Source organism: Arvicanthis niloticus, chromosome 2 (genome assembly GCF_011762505.2).
Source record: "Arvicanthis niloticus isolate mArvNil1 chromosome 2, mArvNil1.pat.X, whole genome shotgun sequence".
NCBI classification, from domain to species: Eukaryota; Metazoa; Chordata; class Mammalia; order Rodentia; family Muridae; genus Arvicanthis; species Arvicanthis niloticus.
Genome location: NC_047659.1, coordinates 120,944,802 through 120,951,371, shown reverse-complemented (window position 1 = coordinate 120,951,371; position 6,570 = coordinate 120,944,802). Strand labels below are relative to the sequence as shown.

Below are 6,570 nucleotides of genomic sequence, written 5' to 3'. Positions count from 1 at the left end.
GGGCGGGGCGAGGGAGGGGCGGGGAGAAGACCCCTCCCCCGCCTCTGGGGAGACCCTGCTGCATCCAGGGATGCTTTCCCCAGGTAGGACCCAGGGTCCTCTTCAAGGTCTATAAATCCTGAGTCTCACCATTGCGTGGGGGCTCGATGGCTCACGGGCGCCACGTGAAGGCAGAAACGAAGCCTCTACCCACCTCTGTTTCTGATGGGTGTCCTTCTGGGGCATTGTCCACGGCCACGCACGCTCTTGAGCTCCAAAGCCACCTGCAAGGCCCCCTTCTGCTGGGCAGCCTGCCTGGCTTCCTCACAGACACACTGAGGTTCCTCTGTCTAGGCACTCCTCTGACCTGTATTGAAGTGGAGCCCGGTGCAGGTGTACAGGTTTCTGTTGTAACAGGAACTTCTTTCTCTTGGGGTGGGGGTGGGGGGTGGGGTAGAGACCAAGCACAAAGAGAGGTCTGGTGAGGAAGGAAAGGTTATAGTTTCTGGGAAGACTTTGTGGCCAGCTTCGGGTAGGTCTTACCAACTTTCTGAAACTCATTGTCCATCTTTGTCCAAGGGAACCATGACAGCTGACTGAGGACTCTACCAGCGTGAGCGGAGGCCATTCTGACATCCAGGAATACAACTAAGGTGAGAAATGCCTGACCTAGCTCCTCACCTCTCTCACTGGCGAAGTCTCACAGGTCCTACTCCAAAGGCATTCAGTCCTCGCCCAGCAGGAGAGCAAAGGTTGTCTTGAAAGCCTAGTGAGCCAACACAGCCAGGCTTTGTGCTGAGCCTCCAGAGTTAAATAGGCCTGTCTCCCTCTATCCTTTGAGAGGCCTGAGCCATTTGCATCTCCACAGGGAAGCTGGCAATAGCACCAGATCCTGTGCAGTTCCATCTCCACCCCTTGCAGGTGTGTGACCTTGTGCAAACCTCTCTCTTTAGGCTCATTTTCTCATCTGTAAATGGACTCAGGAATTCCATGAGATCTCCACCATTAGAGTGTCTGTCCAAAGTTTCTTCCCTGTCCCGTGTACTCCTGCCTCATGGCACATCCTCAGTGGTCACTCTGTTCCCTCACTTCCCTCAAGTCTTTGCCCACATGTCACCTTCTCAGAACCACTTGCCCAGGGCCATCTTCTTAAAAAGAGTAATGCCCTGGCACCCTACATGCCTTTATTCAGAATTTCTCTCTAAGGTATTCATCAGCTCCTGATAGTGTATTTCTATGCTCAGTGTCATTTCTGCTTTAAAATAAGTAACAGGCTGGGTGGCAGTGATGCAGGCCTTCAACCCCAGCACTCCTGAGGCAGAGGTAGGTGGAACTCTGAGTTCGAGGCCAGCCTGTTGTACAGAATGAGTTCCAGGACAGCCAGTGCTTCACAGAGAGACCCTGTCTGGAAAACCAAAACCAAGACAAAATAAAAACGAGCCAATTATATATACAGTACATGCTTTGTCTGTTTCCCTCCCTGGTGTATCCCCAGAGACTTAAAAAGAGCCAAGATGTAGGAGGCCCTTGATATATATTCTTTGAATAAAGAATTGAGAGATGCACAGCTATTCTTTGAGCTCATGATGTATGCTTGCAAACTAAGGAGAGGCCATTCCTACCCTCAAGAAACTCCAGTGATATTCCAGAAGGAAAAGGGGTACACACAGGTAGTGCTGTAGCCGCAGTAAGGGCTAACAAACAAAGGTACACTGTGCTGTATGCATCCCAAGCAGGGTACTTGCTTGAGTCTTGGGGATGGGATAGCCTTTTAGCAGAAGAGAGGTCTGGGCCAAGATGGGCACTTGTATAGACGGCAAAGTCTTTATCAGTGGATAAAGAGCAAGGAAGAGAGATCCAGGAGAGGACTAGCGTCGACAAAGGCCTGGGGACAGAAGGGAGCACAGTGAGTGTGGGCATGGAGAGGTATGGTCACAGTGGGAGACCAAGGTAGGAACATGGCAGGACATGAGGCTTCAAGTCCAAGAAGGGTGTTCTTCTGTTCTTCTCAGAACAGTGGGTACTCATGTGGAAGAGTCTGGGTAGAAAGTTAGCCAGCCTCCTTTCCCCTTTTCCCTGTTAATTTGACTTTTGGCTGTCCAGCTCAGGGCTTTTGTCTTTATAAGGCTGGAAATATATTCCAGGTTATTGAGCAACACTGTTTAGATAAGTATGGCTCCTGTAGAGACAGCTAGAGTGACCCACACAGCAACAGATGAGAACTGGAGATGTCAATATGAACAGCTTAAAATAGATGTGGGTGAGTATGTATAGAAATATTTACAGAGCAGTCATGCATGCTTCTGGAGCCATTGGTTACTGTGCAGACGTGTCCAAGTCCAAAACACACACCAAATATGACCAGTCCTGCAAATGGCACAGAAATGAAGTCAAGAAATCCTGGTCACAAGGTCTTAATCTCTTAAGGGGGGTTGACCTCAAGTTCCTGAGGAACCTGTGGTTTGCACAAGAAAGGCAAACACTGTGAAGGCAATGAATGCATGTGAGAGGTCATATGAAGGCCCTTGTGAAGCCTAAGGCAGTTAAGCCCAAGATGCCAAAGGGCTCCCGCCACAAATTCAGCCATCTGGCTTTCATCACTCACTCCAAGCTTAGGAAGCAGATATTATTCTGCATGGCCAGGGATTGCAGGCTAAGCCAAGCAAACCCAAGCTCAAACCAAGGCTGTGGCCATAGCTCTAGCTCAGGCCCATGCTTCGGCTCCAGTTCAGGCTCTCAAAGGTGCCCAGGCCCTGTGAAGGTCCCAGAGGAAAGGCTTCTATCTGCCGATGTGAAGGCAGATGGAATTGTGTGACACTCCTACACACTATTTGCAGGTAGTCAGTGCCCTATGGGTTTTTCTTTGCAAACAATCTTGTGGCAAGATCTGTTTAAAAATATTTACAGAAGTGTGCATATACATGAGTTCACACACATGTATTTCTTTGCTAGAAACAATTGTACTCCATAGCAAAGAACACACCTAGTTGGTTTCTCTTACGTGTGTGTGTGTGTGTGTGTGTGTGTGTGTGTGTGTGTGTATGTGTGTGTGTGTACCTATGAGAGTTAGTTCTCTCCTTCTGCCATATGGATCTTTGGAATCAGACTCAGGTTATCAAGCTTGGAGGCCAAGAGTGCTTTTCTGTCTGAGCCTGAGAGCTTTGGTTTCTAATACTATTCTTCAATAAAAGGAACCAGGGCTCCTCCATGGAGCAATAAGGCAGAAAGTATGTAAGATGAATCATAAAATAAATTTTACACACGGGGCTGGAGAGATGGCACTGCAGTTAAGAGCACTGGTTGTTTTTCCAGAGTTTTTGAGTCACAGCACCAACATGGCAGCCAACAATGATCTGTAACTCCAGTTCCCAGGGATCTAGTGCCCTCTTCTGGCTTTCATAGGAACTAGGTATGCATATAGTACATGGATTACATGCAGGTAAGATACCCATGTACATGAAGTAAGATAAATAAATCCTTAAAAATGTTTAATTTAAAAAAAGAAAGAAAAAAGACTGAATACTGGCAGATGTGGTGGCACACGCCTTTAATCCTAGCATTTCGGAGGAAGAAACAGGTGGATTTCTGAGTTCGAGGCCAGCCAGGTCTACAGAGCAAGTTTCGGGACAGCCAGGCTACACAGAGAAACCTTGTCTTAACCTCCCTCCCCTCCACACACACACACAAAGAAAAGCAAAGAAGAGATACTAAACACACACACACACACACACACACACACACACACACACACACACTGGTGTAATCATATCAAAAGACATGGGTCAACTTAAAGTGCTGCCAGCCAAAGCTGGAAAAATAATTAAGCAACAAAATAATATAGTGATTCTGGGTTGTAACTGAAAGCATAACATAAATATTCCTGACTCCATCCTGATATAAATAGCAGAATGGATCAATGAACAGATAAACTACTACACAGTATTGTATCTGTGTGGACCTATGGCCCTCAAAGCATGGAACATAATGCCCCACCTCAGGCATTGATTGTGCCTAGTAATGGCCTTTCCAAGAGTGTGTATGGAGAAAGGAGTTACAGAAGAACCTGAGGAACCAGGTGCACTTACCTGGGCCAATACTGGGTCCAGGTCCATACTAGTCAGATTATGGTACTAGGGTGCACCCTTGTTATGAGGCAAAGAAAAAGATACTTTAGTTGGGTGTGGTGATGCACAACTGTTGTCCTAGTATTCAGAATGTTGAGTCAGGAGGATTGCTGTAGGTTTAAGTTTTGCCCTGTCTCTTTAAAAGGAGGGGGGAGGGTAGCTCAGTGTTTAAAAGCATTTTCTGCTCTTGCAGAGGACCCGGGTTAGGTTCCCATCTCACATACATGGTGACTTACATCGGCTTATAATTCCAGTTCCAGGGGATGAGATGCCCTGTTCCGGTGTCCTCAGGTACCAGGCACTGCATATACATAGTGCATATACATGCATGCAGGCAAAACACTCATACAAAAATCTCAAAAATAATAACTCCATCACAATTAACATTTTCATTGTCCCTTTACCTCTGTCCCTTTACCTTTACAATGTGCAACCTCAATCTAATCATGTGATCACATAGCTTCTGAGCCCAAACTAAGGACCAGGCTATGAAATACTTGAGCAGTTCCCTTCAAAACTGTGAAGGTTACCCAAAAACAAGGGCAGTCTGAGAAACTACCACAGGCCAGAAGAGCTTAAGGGGTAAAGCAGTAACTGCATATATGTGTCTTGGGATAGGAAAGGGTTAACATCGGAACTATAGCTTCAGAGGAAAGTGTGAACTTTATAATGCTAATCTCATGTTGGTTCTTACACTGAAACAGACACACAACCCTAATTTAACAACACCTGGAGTGAAATATATGAGAATTCTGTACTGTCGAACCTCTCCCCCTTTTATAAACAAACAAAAAAAATTAAAATTGTTACCAGGCATGAGAGAACACAGCTATGATCCCAGCACTTGGGAGGCAGGTTAGAGAAACCTTGGGTAATAACTGAGTTAGCTGATTAATTAATTATAATTTTCTAACAATAGCTGGTAAAAACCTATAAGTACCTAATGGACTGCTATCTCCTTGCCCAGCCCCTGGGCTGAACTGAGAAGAGACTCTGGGGGTGGGGGTGGGGCTTCCCCTTTATATGTGAAAGCAAATTATTAAACTTCAAGCCTGGATCAGAGAACTTTGTCTTGGCTTCATCTCTTCCCGCCTGTTTCCCTATTCTCAGCCTCTCTTACAGGTGAACCCGGTTCAACACTGTTGCTGCTGGCGGCAACAGAATGGCGCCTTGAACAGGTACGGACCTGAGGATAAGAGACGAGCTGAGGGATGTTGTCTTGTGTAGAGCTCTACAGAAAATGGAAGAAGAAGAAGATTATCCCGCATACTTAGTAAGTAGCAAAGGATTTTGATACTAGCGCTAGTTATGGTTAATTGTTGAAGGCCGTGTTTGCAGGAAGTGTGTTTGTCAGGGATAGGGTCTAGAAACTAGGCCCGGCATCAAATTTACCTAGGTGTTGACAACAAATTATGGGTCAGGAGAATTCAAAACAGGCATTTGCAGGCAGCTTACAAGGATTGCTCCAGGCGGGAGGATCAGGGTTTTCAAATAGTATATTAGAAAAATTTTTGGCAGAGATAAATTCATACTGCTCATGGTTCCCACAGGAAGGAACCTTGAATAAGAAAACCTGGGAAACAGTTGGACAGGTTTCACGAACTACAAAGGCAGATCCTAACACCCTTTGCCTTTGGGAGCTTGTAAAAGATGCTATTGATAATCGAATAGGGGGTGACAGTGAGTTGGGGAAAGGAGAGTATTTATAGGCCCAAGAGAGGCAGCCTTAGACAAGAGGAAATGGGTTTAAAAGAATTTGAAAAACAAAAAAGGGCAAAGCACTGAGCAGTATCCATAATTTTGCCTTCCTTGTTTGTCCTTTGGCGCGCCAATGTTCACATGTCTCATTGTGTTTCTGTCCATGTGTCTCATTGTATGAATGATTGGTCGTCTATGTTTTATGTTCTATGTTTAATGTTCAAAAGATCATTAAAATTGCTTGATCCAACACTTGGTCTATTGTGGTAAATGACTTTGCAGGCCTGCTCAGGCCCGGGGGAAGGGCACACTTACCTGGTGTGATCTTGGGGTAGTCAGAAACCTTATACAGCCCTCAGCCTTCCCAAGAGTACAAAAGAAGATGCTTTAGAACATTTTAGAGTCAAGGCCTGAAAATGGCTGGCATTATGTCTACTGCATTGTGTTGCTCATACAGCTTTGAGTCAAGAAGAGGGATCTACATATAGTTGTGAACATGGATCACTGGATGCAACTGAAGTAACCTCTCCTGTCATTCATACTGTGTGTGTGTGTATGTGTGTGTGTGACACACACACATATATATGTATATATATGTATATATGTATATATATGTATATATATATATATAATGTTATACACACACACATACTCCACACACTTCATTTCAAGACACAAGTGCTTATTTTAAATTGTTTAAGAAAAATGATGGAATCATGATACTAGCACTATCATGGATACATTGCTTAGAGTAATGGCAAACAAATGC

The 6,570-nt window shown here is 45.2% G+C and overlaps 1 long non-coding RNA gene across 1 annotated transcript; it reads left to right on the top strand.

Moving 5' to 3' along the window:
- The first annotated feature begins 452 nt into the window (after positions 1-452).
- Positions 453-6,051, top strand: LOC143441464 (uncharacterized). The gene is made up of 2 exons (XR_013108901.1): positions 453-632; positions 5,214-6,051. It is a non-coding gene; the product is annotated as an uncharacterized LOC143441464 (long non-coding RNA).
- The last annotated feature ends 519 nt before the right edge of the window (positions 6,052-6,570 follow it).